Source organism: Dermacentor andersoni, chromosome 1 (assembly GCF_023375885.2).
Source record: "Dermacentor andersoni chromosome 1, qqDerAnde1_hic_scaffold, whole genome shotgun sequence".
In the NCBI taxonomy this organism is placed as follows: Eukaryota; Metazoa; Arthropoda; class Arachnida; order Ixodida; family Ixodidae; genus Dermacentor; species Dermacentor andersoni.
Window position 1 is genome coordinate 59067387 of NC_092814.1, and position 19652 is coordinate 59087038.

The following is a 19652-nucleotide window of genomic DNA, read 5'->3' on the forward strand; positions in this document are numbered from 1 at the left end:
AACAGTGTTGCCTATATTTTGTAACCAATTTTGAGCATGGTAGCCAGACTTTTAAGTACAATAATCAAAATACTACATCGTTATTTATGTTTTAAATTACCCGAAACTTACATCATTTTTATTTCTCAATAATAATACATAAGTAATAGTTCAACGCCGACTCACGCGCTTGATTTCGCTTCCACTATGGTGTTCTCTATACTTCCACATCTTCAAGTTTCAATTTCAGTGTGGCCAACGTTTTGTGCTCCTCCAATGTGGCTTTACTTTTGTGTGCTATAGTTCTCCTTCAGACTAATATTGTGTTATTACAGCACCACACCATGTGCTTCACAGTTGAACTCACACAGTGTCGTCATTTGTACCAACTCGTGTTATCTTCTCCTGCATGGTAATGGGGCAGCGATAAATTATGCAAGTTTTCTTTTCCTATTACATTAAGCCCTGCATTACTGTGCCACGGTTCGACGGAGGCAGACTAACGAATAACTTTGACAGTAAAAGATGCTTTGTTTAGTTGAATCAGAGCCCTTTAATACTTGTTAAATCACAAGCTGGACCTGGGAGCGTTCACGAATTCGCAGTAACCTGCAGTGTGACGATTGGGAGAACTTGAGTGAGTTCCTCATGTGTCACCATTAAAAGGACAGACAGAATGCGCCAAAGCCGCGGAACGAGCAAGAACTATTTATGACCAGAACTACACGGATGGAAGTGACGCTTCTTGCGTAGCAGACGACGTTCCAGTTCCAGACGCGCACCCTACCGTGGCTAAAGCGAGACTGAAATCGAGTGCAGCGCCTATGCTAGGATACATGAGGATACGCATACCAAATTCAGTCATTGGGTGTTGTCAATGTCAACGCGCACTGAGTATTATTTGCAATTGACTGCGTTCCACTTACGACCTGTTATAGAAGCTCGCGGGATTAGGTTGTTGGTAGGAAATCGGGGGATGCCTTACGGTAGTGTCTTGAGTGCACGATTGTGTAGTGCGGAGTGAAAGTGAATGCCTCATCAGCGGTCCTGTTAATGGCCACAACCTGTGCGGTCTTCGTTCTCCTAGCTATATCTCCTGTTGCTTTGCGAGACTGACTTTCAGGTGAGTTTGAGGAAACAGTTAGGCATTGTTATAAGTGCTGCAGGTTGACGCGGTCTTGTGTCATTACAAGTGTGCTTACAAGCATATGTTGCATGAACCCACTGGCATGGAACGGATTTGACGCTATATGAGCAGTCAAAGTTGGGTGATTGCACGAGAGATGAACACGGGTCAAAAATTTCATATTTTAGATTTCATTGAATATTTTATATTTTATGCGCATATCACAAGGTAGCACTAAAGTGAACGTGGCTTCTTTGCCAAATGAATATTTTAGGCGGAAAAAAATAACGAGATTCTTCAGTGTGGAGGTGCCTATTTAATGCACGAGGCGTTTTCACAAATTCACAACGATGTGAAATACATTATGTTACAGCTACAAAGAATACATTCTTGTGTGTAAAACCTAGACGTAAAGAAGGGTCAGCTAGCACTGTTTCAGGCTTCCGTGCAAAACGGAAGTGTTTAAAAAAAATTGCTTAATTTGCTACAATCTTCAAAAGTTGCTATATTTACGATTTTTTATCAACTAAACCAATACACGTAGCCTTTTGAAATTTGCTGGAGTGCGACACCTTAACCTGTTCAACAATTGTGCTGAATATTCTTGCTGTATCACAAATTACCATTTCTACAATTCACCTCAAATTTGAAGTTTTGACAAATATGAACGCTATTTAAAAATGAAAATTAAAAAAACCCCATCGTAAATTTTTCTCAAAATCTCGTAAACAACTATTCACAAGCACATGAAAAAGAATATTAAAAAACGTGTTGCATTATTTTGTTTGTAATCACAATACAGGTGGTAGAAATGAGAGCTTTGCCAGAATGCAGCAAGGTACTGAGGAAAAGGAACATCAAGATAAAAAGAGCGTGCATATGGCTCTGACTTCCTTAAACTTGACCGTAATGGCGACGTAAAGCCAGTTTTGACCTCATAATTAATACTTCTGCATAAACGTGCGTTTACTACACTACTTATTCGCTTGAATGGGAATAACGAAGCGTCGGCATAACCATTACGTGGCTCTTTTTATTTAACAGCGAGTGCGTGCGCCTTGCAGCGTAGATAATTTGTGCCTTCTGTTAATGCAGGGTTTTTATTTCTTTTTGTGCTACATAATTACCAGTTAACTCTGTATAAATGTACACAGGTAACAGAATGTACGGCAGGTAAATGCTTCTAAAAATGTCGTACTGGTCATTACATGAACGTCATTATACAACCTAAGAGGCGGTGGTGGGAGTGGAGATGGTGTTGGTTAAGGCAGGGTTAGCTGGCAGATAGTTCCAGCGATTGCTTATTTTACCGCCTCTGAAGAAAAAGAAAAAAAGGAACTGTTAGAATACTATGTAATCAAAAGTTCACAGCCCCTAAGGATCACCACTTGTCGGAAAGTTCACAGTTTCTTAGAAAAGCTGGAAAGGAGCACGAGACTTCCTCTTTCAGATACTTGGGTCTTTTGCGAAACATTACCTGGTCCGCGCACTCTTGAGGAAATTGCCTTCTGTGCAAAGCCTCAAGTAGAGCATTTATTTCTTCATTCAAGTATTGGCAGGACCAGATGAACTCTCGGCCAAACTTGTTGGTATACAATGTATGGGATAGTCGTTGAAGCACCACTGACGAATGCTAAGCGATGATATCGTGCTGAGAACACGTCCTAAGTTTACGGAGCGCTGCAGTACTGGCAGCTCTTTCCGCATTTTTCTATAGGACCAGCTGATCCAGAGGGACAGATCACGCAGTTCTAATGGAGCGAATCCAATACGCAGTGGCACAGTTGCTTGCCTGTTGACTTACTGACCTGTCAGTGCACACTTGATGATCCGCACATGCCGCATGGAGGCAGGGAGAGGGCACAAGGAACTTCGAGCATACCCGCTGTATACGCTCAGAAAGGCTTGATCCTTTTCCAAATTACCTGCAGCAGTGCGAGACACTAATACAACGCAATCGAAATTGGTGGCGTCAGGCTCGCTTAACCATATGTGCCATAACCGTATGCCCTGAACACGTGGCAAATATTTCCACTGGTTCCTTTTGAGGCGGCGAAATTCTCTACTTCATCCGCATCTGCATAGAGCAAGTTTACGTTTTTCAGCGTTGCGGCCATCTGCGCCACCATTTCAGAGGCTGACCTAATGACTGTAGTGCTGTCTGCTCCGAGCTTTTACAGCGAGGCTTGGTGCTTTACTAAGCCACCAACATCACCGCAAGCGTTTTCGCCATGTCCTGTGGCCGAAAAAAGTCACTTTGTTGACGCGTGCTCCTTCTGTGACAGCTGCTAAAGCTGATAATTGTTTTTGAAATGGCTACTGGCGCCGTCAGTCACGTATGTAGCATGTTTGCCAAGCTGAAGTTCTTTCTTCATGCACTCATAGATGTTTTCCAGCGCAAAGCAAGCGTGTGCAGCATCATGACATACGTCATCACAGTGAATGAGTGGATCCGCTACTCGTGACGACACACGTAAATAGCGAGACCTGTTTTTTTTTCTGCCAATGGTATGATTGTACGTCGTTCGGTACAACAGCTGTCTGATTCTCTGCAAAGTCGAAGACACGGGAACCGTGCTGTTGATTCCGTTTGGCGTTGTGTATTGCTGATGCTTGAATGCCCTTATATAATCATGGGTAATCCACTTGACAAGCCAGCCTGTGCTGTCTTTTTGACGAGGTCGCCATTTTCCCATACCGCACTGTTTACCTCTGTCTCTTCAGGGATTCCCTAAGTTGTAGTAGTAAAAGCATCCTCATTTGCACAATAATCACAATCGCCCAGGACAGAATCGGTTGTGGGCGAGGTGCAAAGACATAGTTCTTTGATGTGGGTAATTGTGTAGGTACCTTCAATGAGCTCTTCTAGCGCGGAAACACACTGTGTGGCGTTGGCGCAATACATGTAAAGGTACACTCGCGTTGTGGAGCAAGAAGAACCCATTTCGGCCGGAGAGAATAAAGCTTTGAGAGCCCAATAGATGTATCCAGATTGGCTTCCTTAAAGAGACCATATGTCTCCGGTACCGAGCGGATCATGAATCTCTTGGCAGCATACTTTTTGTTTCCATCAATCGAAACAGATACTACCTCCTTTTTGTTGGGGCTCTGCCGAGCACATCCATGCTCGTCTTTGGTATAATATTCCACAGCGGTCTAAACGTCTGTTGGATTCAACCGTGTTCTCTTAGGTGCGTCTGGTGCTGACCATATTCCACGTTTCTCGCGGCAACGTCGGGATTTGTATGTCATGTAGGCTGACAAATTTGGAATGAGAGCTTGAACATTTCGGTGCTCTAGCTGGCTTCGCAGTAGAGTCAACAAGCGCATTAGCTTTTGGTACGAAGAGCACATGTCATAGGTTTCTATAAATTTCGCGAACCGTTCGGTGCACATGCCGCATTTGGTACCTGAGGGGTCCAAATGGCGCTTGCACTGTACGAAGTAAGATTTGGACCTTGCAGTTCCACCGAGTTGAACTTGCTTTAGCACCGGGCGAAAGTTCCTTCGTCGCGAATCCGACTTCTGCTGATGAACGTGAGGCAAAATTTCAAGTGGCACTTCTTTCTACCTCCCAGTTCGTCTTCTTCCGGTAAGAATTCATCGCCTCCCGTGGATTCACTTCCCATTCTTCTACACTCTATCAACTCGATCAAAAGAGACGATTTTTACAGCAGCCGCATATGAAAGCGTGAGCTAAATATGGGCGTCAATGATGGCCGAGGAGAGGCATGACTCCACAAATTTATGTCGGAAATTCAGACATCTTAGAACGGCGTAGTTGAAATAATTATAGTTTACCAAAACTGCCTTTACGTCGCCATTACGGTCAAGTTTAGGGAAGTCAGAGCCTTATGCACGCTCTTTTTACCTTGATGTTCCTTTTCCTCAGCACCTTGCTGCATTCTGGCAAAGCTCTCATTTCTACCACCTGTATTGTGATTACAAACAAAATAATGCAACATGTTTTTAATATTCTTTTTCATGTGCCTGTGAATAGTTGTTTACGAGATTTCGAGAAAAATTTACGATGGGGTTTTTTTTAATTTTCATTTTTAAATAGCGTTCATTTTTGTCAAAACTTCAAATTTGAGGCGAATTGTAGAAATGGTAATTTGTGATACAGCAAGAATATTCAGCACAATTGTTGAGTAGGTTAAGGTGTCGCACTCCAGCAAATTTCAAAAGGCTACGTGTATTGGTTTAGTTGATAAAAAATCGTAAATATAGCAACTTTTGAAGATTGTAGCAAATTAAGCAATTTTTTAGAACACTTCCGCTTGGTACGGAAGCCTGAAACAGTGCTAGCTGACCCTTCTTTACGTCTAGGTTTTACACACAAGAATGCATTCTTTGTAGCTGTAACATAATGTATTTCACATCGTTGTGAATTTGTGAAAATGCCTTGTGCATTAAATAGGCACCTCCACACTGAAGAATGTCGTTATATTTTTCCTCCTAAAATATTCATTTGGCAAAGAAGCCACGTTCACTTAAGTGCTACCTAGTGATATGCGCATAAAATATAAAATATTCAATGAAATCTAAAATATGAAATTTTTGACCCGTGTTGATCTCTCGTGGAATCACCCAGTTTTGAAATAGAATCAAGGGGAAAATACATCAGTGGCGAATTAGCCTTAAATGCGAGAGAAATGCGTTAGCGTTACGTCGCAGCTCTTTGAAATCGCGGATCCATGATTTAAACCGTGTTCACAAAATTGCAAAGTGTGGTTCAGGAGCTCATCGACACATGCCTTGCTCACCGAGGTATATATATGTATATATATATACGCGCTTGCTTGCTTGCTTGCTTGCTTGCTCGGTTTAACTTCCTTTTATAGCCACGCATTACAGCTCTGCTTCATTTCGGGGCATGGTAGTAGGGCAAAATAAGTAATTTTATTCGGAGCATCGAGAACACAGCAGATTTTTCTTGCGAAATTCAAATGGCACTTGTTAGATGGAGTATAGAACCAAATAATGTAACTCGTTTCCGGATGACGTAACATAAGAAAACTTCAAGGTTATGTCATCATTTACATCATTCATCAGTAAAAAAATGAAAGTTTGTTATGTACGGTTTTATGACGCAAAAGCAACTGAGGCTGTGATGCACCAACCACAAGAAAATTTAATAACCGAGAGAAACCTGCAATTTCGAAAATAAAAATTATGTAAGGTCACGTCAAAATGCCAGCCGTGAATTGGACACTACGAAATGCATTCCCTAAATATTTATTGCAAAAATAATTGTCTGCCCGAGTATCATTTGAATTTCGCAAGAAAAAAAAATCTATAATGGTTATGCTTAATCGTCTGAGTGCTGAAACTTTTCGTGGGTATTATAATTTAGAGAGATCGCGCTTTGCATTTATTGTCGAATTGGGAGAAGTGTGTATTTTTTTAAATGAAGCTTTTTAGCAGAAGCGCCGTTTTGATAACCGAGATTAGTAATGATCTTAAACATGAATAATTGGCTAAAAAAGGATTTTCCATGCAAACAGACACAAATCGTACGAGGAAAATGATGCCGAGTTTTGAATATGGGACTTTTGCCCATACTTCAGCTTTAGATTTCACATGTTGTGGCCCATCTAAAAATACCAAATGGTGAGGATTTGACAAAAGGACACGTGATAACAAGTTTCAGGAAGTTTAATCGGAATGCGTTGTCCTTTACGCAAAAAAAAAAAAGAAACTTTAAAAGCAGGTCCTTGCTCAATCCCACCCTGTTGATTTACAGTACATTTTCACCCTTGTTCTGGCGCGAAATTGTCGCGCCGATGGCATTTTTCTTACGAGAGCGTTGTTGCACTTTTACGTCGGTTGCGGTATGTCTTGCAGTGAAGATGTGCATCCTCCCGTATTCATAACCGTGCGAGCGTCGCGACTCGTGGCTTGTCAACGCACGGCGAGATCGACGGCAGTCGGCGCAAGCGCACATAGCATTCGCTGTTCTCTTCAAGAGTGCACACCCCCTTTGTTGTCCGCGAAGAACCATCGTGCAGCAGTTATACTCACGGAGGAAGGAAGGAAGTTTCCTTCCTCCGTGAGTTATACTCCTTCCGCTTCTCCTTCCAGTCTGTTTTCATCTTCGTCTAGGATATGTTGTTGTATTGTTGTTGACTTCCTGCCTAATAATTTTATGTGGTTCCAAAATATTCTAGGTGCGGCCTTCTTTTTCTCACGTATTTCTGACAACCGACGTTCACTTTCACCTTTTAATTTGATTTTATTTTTTATTTTAATTTAATTTTACCATATTGCTAAGCAGTGGTGCCATCTATGGGAAGTCGGCATGCTGGCTTGGGCGAGCGCTCCGAGCGTTTTTTATGCTCGGCGGTAGTTTCTGGCGTTTGTTTTCGCGCTCGTGCGGTCTATTTAGTATGACCTGGCGTCTTCTACGTGGAAAACAGTTCTGTGAGACGTATAGAAGTGGTGTAAGTCGGCATGGCCGAACTTTCTGCTGGCGTTGAGGCGGACGGAGCACGCAGCGCGGTGCGCGCGCGCATGTTTGAGCCTACAATCAGCCTCAGAGATAATTGTGTACTTATGAGTGTTCCATTCACTAATGTGACCTTATTGCAGTATTATCCCCTTGTTCTAAGCTGCGGTTTAGCAACAATGAAACATACGCGACTATCGTAACAACGTGGTTAACGTTCTGCTACGATGGGAGCCTTGCTGTTATACTTTGCAAGCGTTGAAACTGTTAGCTGCAGATTACATTGCGTGACTACTTGGTTCAGTGGATGAGGTTTCCACCCACGAATCAAATAGTTTTGGTTAGTAACAACAGCATACCTTACAGTGTAGACTATACTTGTCCAGCAAAGCGACCGTTTACGAACTGCGCGAGCATCCTAAGCAGAGGTAGGTGCTAGATTATAGATATCTTGGTTTATATAGCGCATGGTCCAAGCATGCGGCATCAACGTTTATAGATCTATAAACGTTGTGCCGCGTGACTATGCGAGGTCGTACTGCGGCGCTCGCCCGTTTTCTTTCGTTTTCAAAAACAAAGGATGATAATCAAAAATATTTTTTTTTTCGGTTGTGTTCGTTCCGGTTCTCTACGACGCGCTCACACGTATTGCAGAATTTTTTTCCTCAAAAATAGCTGTCGCATTCTTTTGATGCGATCCACCTGGAACATTATGGCTTTACAAGGCAAAAAGGCAGTGTCGAAGCACATAGCTTATAAATGTATCATGCTGGTTCACCAACCGCGGTGATCACTGTGTTGAGCAGCGCAATCAGCTTCATGCAGGAGGCTAGCGTAGACATATAGTGATTTCAAGCCTACTACACTTGAAATGCGTGAGTACGATGCTGGTGTATCCCAAATATTTGATAGCGCCTGCCGCTTAGATGTTTCGTGGTAGCCTTAGGTTGTCCGTACACGCGCATGCGCTCTTATGTTTTAGTCCCTACGCGAAGCGATCAGATAGTCAGCAGATTTATCATTTCATGATGGCAATACAGAGACGCCGGTTCTCTTCGTTGAATTAAAACTGATATTAGCAAAATAGTTCATAACGCATACACCGCAGCTGATCATGCGCGTCGCATGTTTGCGCCCCCAATAGATATTTCCGCGTACTGTAGTTACCGATGCACCGAAAGGCTTCCCTGACGAACTTATATGAACGGACACTGCCTAAATTTCACAAAGTACGATCTAAATAATCTCGAAACCGTTCCGCAGCACGCGACTTTAAAGCAGCGCCGCGCCGGATTGCACAAGCCAGAGAGGAGGAAATGCTCGCCGCGCACCCGTTCCTCCTCGCCCGATGAAAAGGTCTGGTGGGACTGTACGCGTAATCACGCCTGACCACACGCAGCAGCTCCTTATCGCATTTCTCCACTGAACTCTCTATTCCGCGTGCCTGGCTGCGCGAGGCAGTGCGAAAGGCGTGCCAAGGTCCATCTGAATAGGTCGCGAAGCTTGGAACGAAAAGCGAACTAAAACCTATCGCCAGAAATTTCAGTTAACGGTGCACGGTTGAAGCGAGACTAGGTGAGGGGGGTGGGGATAAACATTGAAACTAGAAAACCTATGTGAAAAATAATGTTCGAATTTTTTAAATAAGAATACTGTCATAAGAGTAAATACTCCGTTTCAGATATTTTTGCTTTACTAAAAAAAATATTTTTTTCTATTTCTCAATTTATTCGTTCTTGGTGACCGCTACTAAGCAGTGATTCTGGCGCAAGACTACACAAGACTTTGCAAACCAGCTATTATGTCGTGCGGAATGGCGCTGCTCACTTCAACGCGGCGGTTTCATCCTAGTTCTCGTTCTTTTTTTTTTTTTTGCGTGTTTGTTTAAAGTCTGGCATGCGTTTCACCTCAAATTTTGACTTATCTAGCTGACGGCATTAATTGCCGAAAGGTGTGAGTGCAAGCTTTTTTTGTTATCGTGCAAGTTCACGCTGTGGCATCCGATGCGCTGTCTCGCCGTGACGATAAATGCGGAACGCTCCGCCAAGAAACGTTGCGCTATGTTCGTTCACTATCCGTAACACAGGCTGTGAGTGTCCGACAGGCAGCAAAATTAGTAAGTCGAATGTTTTCTATAATGTCGGGCAACACTGCCCGATATTATAGAAAACGACGTTTTGTCTGATTACTGTTGGGTATGAATACATGGTGTTGGACGGAATTGCGAATAATTCTGTGAAAAGGTTTCGCATATGTTGCTATACATTACGACTGTGTGCTAGTCAAGTAGTTTTCATCCACTAAAATATGTTTTGTTTGGTAAATTGTATAAGTTGCATTATTCTAGATGAAAACTGAAATTGCTTTCGAAACCTCTACCTCACCTTCCGAGGGAACCTACTGGAGCAATTGCCGACAAAAACAACCTAATTATGTTCACATTAAGACATGCGCCACTCCCGTACTTTAATCACACGCTGGCGCTTCAGCTGAGGCGAGTCGCAAGCTCGCTTCAGCCTCAAAAGGAAACTGCTGGCGTATCGGTCGAAGTGCCGGACGCTAAAGAAATTCAAACATCCGTGCCAAGCTGCATCATTTGATCACTTTATATGGTCACTATCATTTCCGATTGTGACGTCACTTTTAACAGCGGAGCTGTTTAAGCTTTTAGTTCCGCCGTGGAGCGTTACCAGAAAAAGCCCAGCTGTGCGCCGCCTCGCGTTGACTGGCAACCACTTGCGAGAGCACCGAGCCACGTAACCTCCTCGCACCCCACGCGTGTAGGGCGGAGTCGTGACGTCACAGGCGAGTAAAAGCTCGGAACAGCCGGCGCGGCGACACACCTCTCACATCCTCTAATCCGTGCGTACGTGCTGCTGCCATGGGAAGACCGAAGAATGTCCGGACGCTCGAAGACGAAGCGGCTTACCAGGAAGAGCGCCGTACTGCCAAGCGAAAAGCGAACAATCACTCGCGCACCTTTGTTCACTGAACACACAGAATGGAGGGGAGCTTCGTAGACCGGGATTGTCATGCTTGACTCAAGCTGGAGCGCCTTAGTTCCTGGGATGACCCAGCGGTTAGCTGGAGCGTCTATCAAACAACCGTGGCGATTAGCGGAGTCCGTGATGAAACGCCATGCAACACCCTTTTCCAGGAGTTTCTTGCTCCCATCGTCCGTGACGGCGACAGTAAACCAACAAACACTCGATCCGACAAACCTATATCGCCTTGCTGTCGCCGCAGATCTCTGAAACTTTTCGCACTGATCCAGCCTTGGCCTGTGCAAATTTGATTACTGTCAGCGCCTGTGATGTGCTTTGCGTTTCTTTGTCTCCGTCCCAGTCACGCTGCGCCTTTTGAATAGCCGCATCCGAGAGAACGCATTGTTAGCTTCACGAAGCGATTCGTTGCAGTGGCGCAGGAGAGGCTAGAAGGTCACTACCCCCGCTGGCCGATCGTAACACTACACTCATGGAAACCATAGTGTAGAAAGTGGGTTTCATGCTACAGTACAGCTACAAAAAATGGCTATGTATAGGTAGGCGGAGCTACACTTTGCTACACCAAGTAAAGAAATGGTATCCAAGGCTGTCGCGTCACCTGCCAAGTCACGTGTTGCGCACGTCGAAGATTCTTTGGTTGTTTCATTCAAATTTCATCGCTTGCGTGGCCGTGTAGTGGTTCCGTGGGCCGCAAAGCCGTCTTCTTATATCGACGTTTACAATTGTGCACCCCACTGGGCATATATTGCATTATATGCCAGCAATGGCTATAACGAAGTAATGCCCATTATTTCGTTATAACAACTTTCCGTCCTCACAATCGACATTGGCCGCCAGGCGGGAAAAAAGGGCGAGGAGGTGCTGTTAGTGACCACTGCGACGTGACTGCTTTCTCTAATGCAAATATCAACGTTATAATCCTTTCTATTGTCGAGCGTGCTGAAGTAGCGTTACGGGTCTTATTACAGAGCGCAGCAAGCTTCCGATTTCGTGCAAAGCTCGTCGCAGTATGCAAACGGACTCTTACAAACAACAAACGACAATTTCTTTACGCCAGTGCTTACGGGCGTTTCACTGGATTGATAGAGAGCATATATGCAAGCACTATTAATAGGAAGCTAGCAGCGCTCCGGCAGGCACGTTCAAGAAACCCTGATAAGCCGAGCAATTGTCGAGAACATTAGTAGTGGTCGTAATTTCTAACTATCCATTTTCCATTCTTATAATTCGCTGCGCTGTCATAGCCAATGACGAAGGACGAAAATAATGGTAAATGAAGTAGATAGCAAGATACAGTCCATGTTTCAAAGTTTTAAATATTTAAATATCAATTTCGAACTAAAAAATGTTCGTTATATCAATTTAAAAGAAATTCTTGCTTGGTTAAAACACGATTTTATGTGCATGGGTTTGTATGAAAAATTCAAGTGGGATTACGATTATTTTGTTATATCTCTTACATTAAAATTCGTTTTGTTGTAACTAAGTTCGAGAAACATAGTTTCTTTTTTTTTATTTGTCAGGAGAATACTTCCCAGTGCTGATAACTTCCTATTTTTCTTTATGCACGGGCACCAGTAATACGAGGGAAAATTTAAATGGAAAGTGTCTTTTTTTATGCGAAAGAATCAAATGGACCATTGAGCGAAAAACCACTACTAAGCACTCCGTACAGGTGGTTAACTAGCGAAGATGAAACGTGCGGCCCCCGGTGTCTGTCACTGGGTGACAGTTTATTAAACGGTTTATGACGAAAACATGACGGTTTATTAAACGAAGGCTTGGTAGGCTGCCGGATCCTCGGTACGCAGTTGCTGCTTGCGCTCGGCTGCACGAGCCTGCTCTTGTGCCCGTGCTACAGCATCAACTCGTTCCCGGTTCTGCTCGCGGCGTTGCTGATCGAAAGCTGCCTGCTCCTCAGAAGTACGTATGACGCGTACGGAGTCGTATTTCGGGGCCGGAGAGAGACTGCTGCGCGTGCGGTCGGTTCAAGCTGGCCTACGCGCGCCTAGTGCCTGCCACGCCTCGCGAGTAATGGCGGTTTGCATCCACAAAGACGCGACGGCGCGCGCTCACTGGGCTCGCTCACAGACGCCTTTGGCAGTCGCCGCTTCGTACTTTGTTATCGACACTATTTCAAGATGCTTCAATATCTATAAACGTAATCGTGATATTTTTATAGCTGATAGATCAATGCAAAAAGGAAAGAAGCACTTTTTTGCATGATATAAATCTGCTTCACTGAGAGTTGAACGTTCCCCGCCGTAGCTGCGTAGCCAGGCGCGCCGACGCGAGGCAACCCAAGCGCGCGATAACAGTGAGTAGCTGTTCCCAGAGATCATGCCGCGTTTCGACGCGTACGAGCCATGCCGCGCCGTCTGCGCATGCGTGGGCACGTGAACGCGAGCTTGCGCGCGTCCGCAAGCGTACGTGTGGTCTGGACTTAACATGCTAACGTAGGAGCTCTACAACAAGAAAGTGTCCCACGTTTACGATACTCCCTATCAGAAATTGAGCGCAGCTCGATACGTGTTTTAAGCAGCTCGAAACCGATGTGTCCGAACTGCAGGCCGTTGATGTAAGAATGCACACGTACATTGGCTAAGAATAGGCACACGTACATTGGCTTATTGCACTCATGATCGCGACCAATGTTGTTTTTAGTGTGAAACTTTTCGCTGGTCACAGGCGGCGTGCATTTTCACGGGCCAGCCGCGTCCCCAGCTCCTTGGGTCAAAATGAAAAAAAAGCACCATCAGCCACGACAAACTTTCTGAAATCAAAGCCCAAGCAGGTCGGCACGAAATTTTATGCGTATAAGACGTACCCGATATCCTGCTTTTTCATGTCTAGTGAAGTGATGACACAACGCCAGCTCATCAATGTCGCCGGTGGGCGACGTGATCGCTGCGAGCAGGGATCCTCGTGCTATCGCTTTCGAGGATACAATCACTTATGCACGATTTCGCGTCTTGTCACCGGACGCGTCGGAGGCCATCTGTTGTGCTGCACGAGGTGAGGTTGGCCCAGTGCGCGTCCTGTGCCGAGTCGTCGCGTGAAAGAGATCGTATCCCTGAATGCAACTATATATTTTGAAGCTGTCAACGCATAAATGGGCCGACTACGCCGAGCGCGCGCCGGCCTCGCCGGGCACTGCCATGCTAATAGCATGTTTACATTCGGCCAGCTGTCCCGGCGTTCGATTTTGCACACTTCGGCCAGGTTCGGGTTGTCTTGGGATCCCAGCTCACGTGACTTCCTATCAGGACCGGAACTAGCTCGCTGCCATCTGGCTGCCAGCGGGCTGCCAGAACTCCGAAAATCGAAGAGGCCCAGTGAATGAGTGCGTGGCCTCTACTCAATACCCCTTTTCTCCACCCGTTTCCTCATCACACCTCAGAAGAAACATTAAATAACAATTGCTAATCCCCCCCCCCCCCCCCACCTCTCCGCGACGGTGACCCACTGTCGCCGGAGCGCCGGCTCGATAGCGGCGGATCGCGGTGTGCGTTGCCCAATCCGAAACGCAGAACCGCCTCCGTTCGACACTGCCTGTTCTGTATACGGTTTCCTGTTGTTGAAATAAGGCAGCAGCTGCGCTCAAAGATCGCATTACCAAAAAGCGTAATCGTCGGCCAATTTTTTATCTCGCTATATATTGAGGCAAAACATTTGAGACCACAGCCAGTGCCGTCAGCGCCTTCGCATAGGGAGGGGCAGTATGGGAACGCTAGCGGCATGCATCGGAGCCAGCTCCAGCTGTGGAAGAAGACGCAAGCGCGAGCAGTGGCACAAGCGCGTTCGCGCTGTTCGCCGAGGGACGCTTGCTCAGCCCAGGAACGGACTGCGCTATAAAATAACCTGCACCAATTTAATCTTAAAACTCGATAACACGTACACCTCGAAGGACCGCTCAGCAGCGTTCAATAGGAAATTAAGGCTTTCGAATTCACAACTCATAAAAAGTGCTTAGGTGTCCTCGGAATTTTTTTTTTTTTTTTTTTTTTCAGTTCTGCGCAGATAACTCTAGCAGGGCGTGTGTCCTTCTGAAGGAAGAGAGTAGCAGACGGTGCTTTGCCGAGCTCGATATGAAAAATCTGGGAGGCTGTACTGCCTATCAAAAGCGTGGGATCTCTAGATTTCTTTTCTCGCTTAATCATTCGTGTTTTAGATGGACCGCAGCACTGCGCAATTTACAGGTGGACTGCACGGCAGGAGTGCAATTTTCTCTAATTCGAAACCATTTTTCTCGTAAAATTGTTTGTTGCGTGCAAAAACATGTTTAGTCAATTTAGCTCGCGGGCCGGTCTCGGGCTGTATAAACAAGTTGATATACAAGTAGAGGTCGTGCTAGGTTACTTGTTCCATGCGACAATGTGGCTGCACATGAACGTCACCCTTGCGTGTCACCAATATACTGGGGGATGAATTTTAATTTCTGCACATACAAACAAATAACCGCCAAGCACTCCGTACAGAAGTTAACCAGCTAAGCGGAAGCGTGCGGCCCCGATGTCTATCATTGGTTTAATCCCGACGGTTCATTAAACGACGGCTTGGTGGGCTGCCGGATCCTCTGTACGCAGTTGCTGCTTGCGCTCGGCTGCACGAGCCTGCTCTTGTGCCCGTGCTACAGCATCAGCTCGTTCCCGGTTCTGCTCGCGGCGTTGCTGATCGAAAGCTGTCTGCTCCTAAGGAGTACGTATGAAGCGCGGCCTACTCATTTCGGAGCCGGAGAGAAACTGCGGCTCGCGCGCCCGGCTGCGACGGAGAGCAACGACGTCACTACTGGCGCAGCTAATCCAACGCCACCTAGATAGCACAAGGCCTTTTCACTACGATCCGTGACGTCATGTTACCTGGCCAGACTGCCCATAGAATCTAATGGGGATGCTCCCCAGTAGGCAACAGTGATTTTCACGTCACCGCTTTCATCACGCCAGCCTTGTCAATGGAAATTTCGATCCAGCTAGCGTGACGTCATGGATCGGAGTAAACAGGCCTTGCGCTATCTATAATATATGGTGGTCAGGGGCGTAGCCAGGGGGGGGGGGGCTTATGGGGCTTCAGCCCCCCCCCCCCCGAAATGTTTTCGGGCTGTCCATGGACCGCCAACCAAAGCTACCCCCGGCGCCGGAATTCACTCTGGATTTTGTTTAGCATGCCTTGGCGCTCGAAAAGACATCTGACCGCGAAGATTGCGAACTCGGGCTGGATTTCGTGGCCACGCCCATACACCGGGAGTCACATAACGCCAAGCAGTCCCATCCGAGCACAAAGTTTCAAGGGCGCTTTGATGGTGAGCGGGCTCGCCGCGGAATCTCACTGAGGCCACGGAATCTATGGAGCGCATGGATATCAATTGCGAAACTTTATGGGTATAAATCTCATAAGCTCTTGATGTGAAAGGTGCATTGACATTTCCAAAGTTTTGCTTTATATTTTCAATTGCGGAACTTTGTGGGTTTAATGTTGTTATAAACATTTGACGCCAAAGGTTCATTGACTTTTCTAAAATCTTACATCGGAACATACAATGAGACAAGCCAAATCAAAGCAGTGGCAGACGAGTTGACAAAGCACGCAGTGAGGTCCAATGAGACGAAGCGTTGGGGTGGTTCATTTGTGCCGTCATGTCACATAAAAAAATATCAATATTTTTTTTAACCTACGCCAGAACATCCATGTCAAGACACTAAAGCCAGCCGAAGTAACTACGTTCTTATTTATTTTTTCTACTTTGACTTTTATTCGCGAGGTCACATTGAGCCGCTTCAATTTTTTTTTTTTGTTCTCGCTACCCTACCCGCGGGCTGCCAGAGCCAGCCAGAGCGCATACGTTTTTCTCGTATGGCCCCGACCACCGCGCGGTGCACTACGGTGCGCGTTCGGTTTGCTCTGGCCGAGTGGATTTTCACCTGACAGAGTTTTGGACGCTTTCTGGCTAGCAGACGAGAAAAAAAAAACAATGGTCGCTCGCCGCCATCACCGTGGGGAATCGAAGGATTGCACCGCGTTCCTTGAGCGGAACCTTTCCGGAAAGTCTTGTTTCGCCGGTGTAGGATACTGAGCAGTATGCGTATGGTTCTCAGTGGACCAAGCGTCTCATGTTTCCTTCGGCATTCCTTCCGTAGCCCCATTAGGAGCCCGAAGTAGGCATTCGATTCTGACCAACATACTTTCCTATGCGTTTCTTTTTTTTTTTTCATTTCGGTGCCTCCGCCCCACAGAAAAAAAAAAGTACATTGTTACGGCGCAGCGAATTGTCGCATGGTGAAAGTTCGATTTTGATACTTCTTTTGCGGAAAGTAATGGTCGACGGGACGCTTCAGTTGCCGGATACGTTTATTGTATTATTGCGAGAACAATTATATGGACACTCCAGCCGCATTCCGACCGTCACCGTCGCCCTCATGTTTCGTATAAAGTCCAAGGGTAATAACATCGTGACCACGCGCTGCATGCTGTATGTGCGAGCGAAAGCGTAGGAGGGGAGGTGGAATGGGTGAGCCGACGATGGTGGCTCAGTCTTGTGTGCGCAAAGAAGAAAAGCGGGGAGCAAGCGCGCAGCCTTCCGTCGCGCGCAATACATCGGGGAGAGTGGATGGAATGGGGGCGGAATCTAGGATTCTGTGAATCTATGATTGTGCAACATCTTTATTTGCCTTGTTTGACGCATTATACACAGTTACGTTTTCTTACATACACAGACTCATTGGAGACTTATACTTAAATATCTTGTTGCGAGGTTTTGTGTATACATGCAGTGAACTTTGTTTCCAGTGACACTTTTTTGTCCTTTATCAAGCCGTATTTTCGCATTTGTATATCCCACTGTATCTTTGCATTTCTAATGTACGAGGGCGAGTCAAATGAAAGTGAGCCTACTCTAACCGCGCAATAATGGTTCGGTTCATTATCTGCGAGGCATGCGCGTAGGAGAACGGCTTGTCTCATTTACAAAAGTGACACGCAGGTGTGAAGATAAATGTTCTTTAAGGCTCTCATACACTGGGTTGAATATGGTTGCGTCACGTAATGGACGCTTCGAAAATTGAACAGCTCGGTGTCGCGAAGTTTTTGACAGCTGAAGGTGCTTCCAAAACAGAAATTAATCGCCGTATGGCTGCCTTGTACGTTGAACACTGTATTTCATTGACCACTGTGAAGCGTTGGAGCAAACGGTTCAAAGGACGTTGCAAAAACATTCCAAGACCGGGCCAAAACCATCGTGCAATCACCCCCCACACAATTTCAAAGGTTCATGAGCTGATGAAACAAGAACGGAGGATAAACATCGATGAACTGGCAGACCGTTTGAACATCAGTCACGGTTCGGTTCACGCCATAATTCATGAGCTTCTCGGTTATCGGCTGTTTGGCGCGCAATCGATCCCCAAGATTTCGATCCATCGCGAGAAGACGGCGAAGTTTCGCGCTGCCTTGACTCATCTGATCGGGTATCACAATGAGGATGAGGACTTCTTGTTTGAAATTGTGATGGGGGCGAACCTTTGTGCCACTACTACGAGCCTGAAACACGATGGCAAAGCTTACAGTGGAAACGTTCGAATTTACCACGCCCAGAGAACGCAAAGGCCATCATTTCCGCTGGAAAGGTGTTGTTGACTTTTTTTTCGATTGTCAGGGTCCATTACTGATAGAATTTGCTAAATCTTGAGAGGCTATCAATTGTTTCCGATATTGTGAAATGCCAGAACGGCAGCGTGTCGCAATCAAGAACGAACAACGTGGAAAATTGACGAATGGGGTCATCTTGTTCCACGACAATGCCTGTCCCCACGTCGCTTATGTGTTTAATACAAAACTGGCAAAGTTCAAGTGGGAAACGCTGCAATATTCGCCATACAGCTCAGACCTGTCACCTTGCGACTTCTACATTTTGGGGTAACCAAAAAAACAGCTCAAGGGAACCAGATACAGACTTTTTTAAGCAGCAACCCAAGGAGTTTTATAAGACGGGAATCACGCGACTAGTTAGTCAATGGGACAAATGTCTAAATTCTCATGAAGACTACTTTTAAATAAAATACCCCGTTGTTGGCTCACATTCATTTGACTTGCCCTCGTATATCTTGCAGAACTCCTGCTTTTTATACGTGCTCTCTGTCGCGACTATAACTTCGGTGCAATTACTCACGATACACGACAGGGGACAGCTACTCCTGCGTAATACATCGGAACAAACGACAGCGTTATTGAGATTTTTCACTGGCCATTGCATACATACAAGAATGTAAGCACAGTTCTTGAATGACAAAGTTTCATTAACATATTTGTCCTCAATTTGTTCAGTTCATTGCCTTTTAATTTTTCATATCAGCGGCATGCACTGCTTTCCTGGTTTCGAACTGATATAGTTCTAAAGTTCGTGCGATATTTTCTTTACTTAATAAATAGACAAAAATATGGAAGCATTGATATCAGTTATTGTGGGCAAAATTTTTGGCACATACGAGTATATTCTTTTATGAAAAAATACATGTTTTATTGTTTTGACAGTGCGTAGCGTTCAAGAATTCGTTTGCAGCATCTTTGGCAATGACAATGCAGTTATTATTCATGTATTTGATCCCTCGACAAATTGTTTAAGAGGAAGCTTTAGCTCGGGCCCAATCCGACGCGGCCTATTCAAATACTTGTAAAACGCAGAAGCGCTTTTCTGAGATAATCCTGCCAATCGCTTTTATTGAAATTGGTTGCATTTGAGAGAGAAAGTTAAATTCTAGTGTCTGTTGGAAACAGAACTTCGATTTAGGGCCTGAATCTTGTTTAAAATATTTTGAGATTCGAAAGTTTGAAAAAATAGAAGCACGACGTTTACAAACTAATAGCTATGCATGAAGAACAGATATTGTAGTTCTGTAAACGGCATCTATTATAACAGTGAAAGCGGACAAGTTTGATATGTCAATTTGTATCTTACGTGAATTGGTTACGTTGTGTACAACGGTTGTGCAAAAGCCGTATTTCCACAATACTAAATTTTTTTGAGATTCATGTTTAACATATCTATTTTGTCCGCTGTAGATGTACTATTGGATGCAATTCACAGAATTGTGATATCATTTTT

At 45.2% G+C, this 19652-nt stretch overlaps 1 long non-coding RNA gene across 1 annotated transcript in view; it reads left to right on the top strand.

Moving 5' to 3' along the window:
* Nucleotides 1-245: 245 nt before the first annotated feature.
* The window catches only part of LOC126546174 (uncharacterized), a 29645-nt gene continuing 10238 nt past the window's right edge, over nt 246-19652 (top strand). The window contains exon 1 of the long non-coding RNA XR_007602531.3: nt 246-1102. This is a non-coding gene — a long non-coding RNA (uncharacterized lncRNA). The remainder of the gene's footprint in view (nt 1103-19652) is intronic.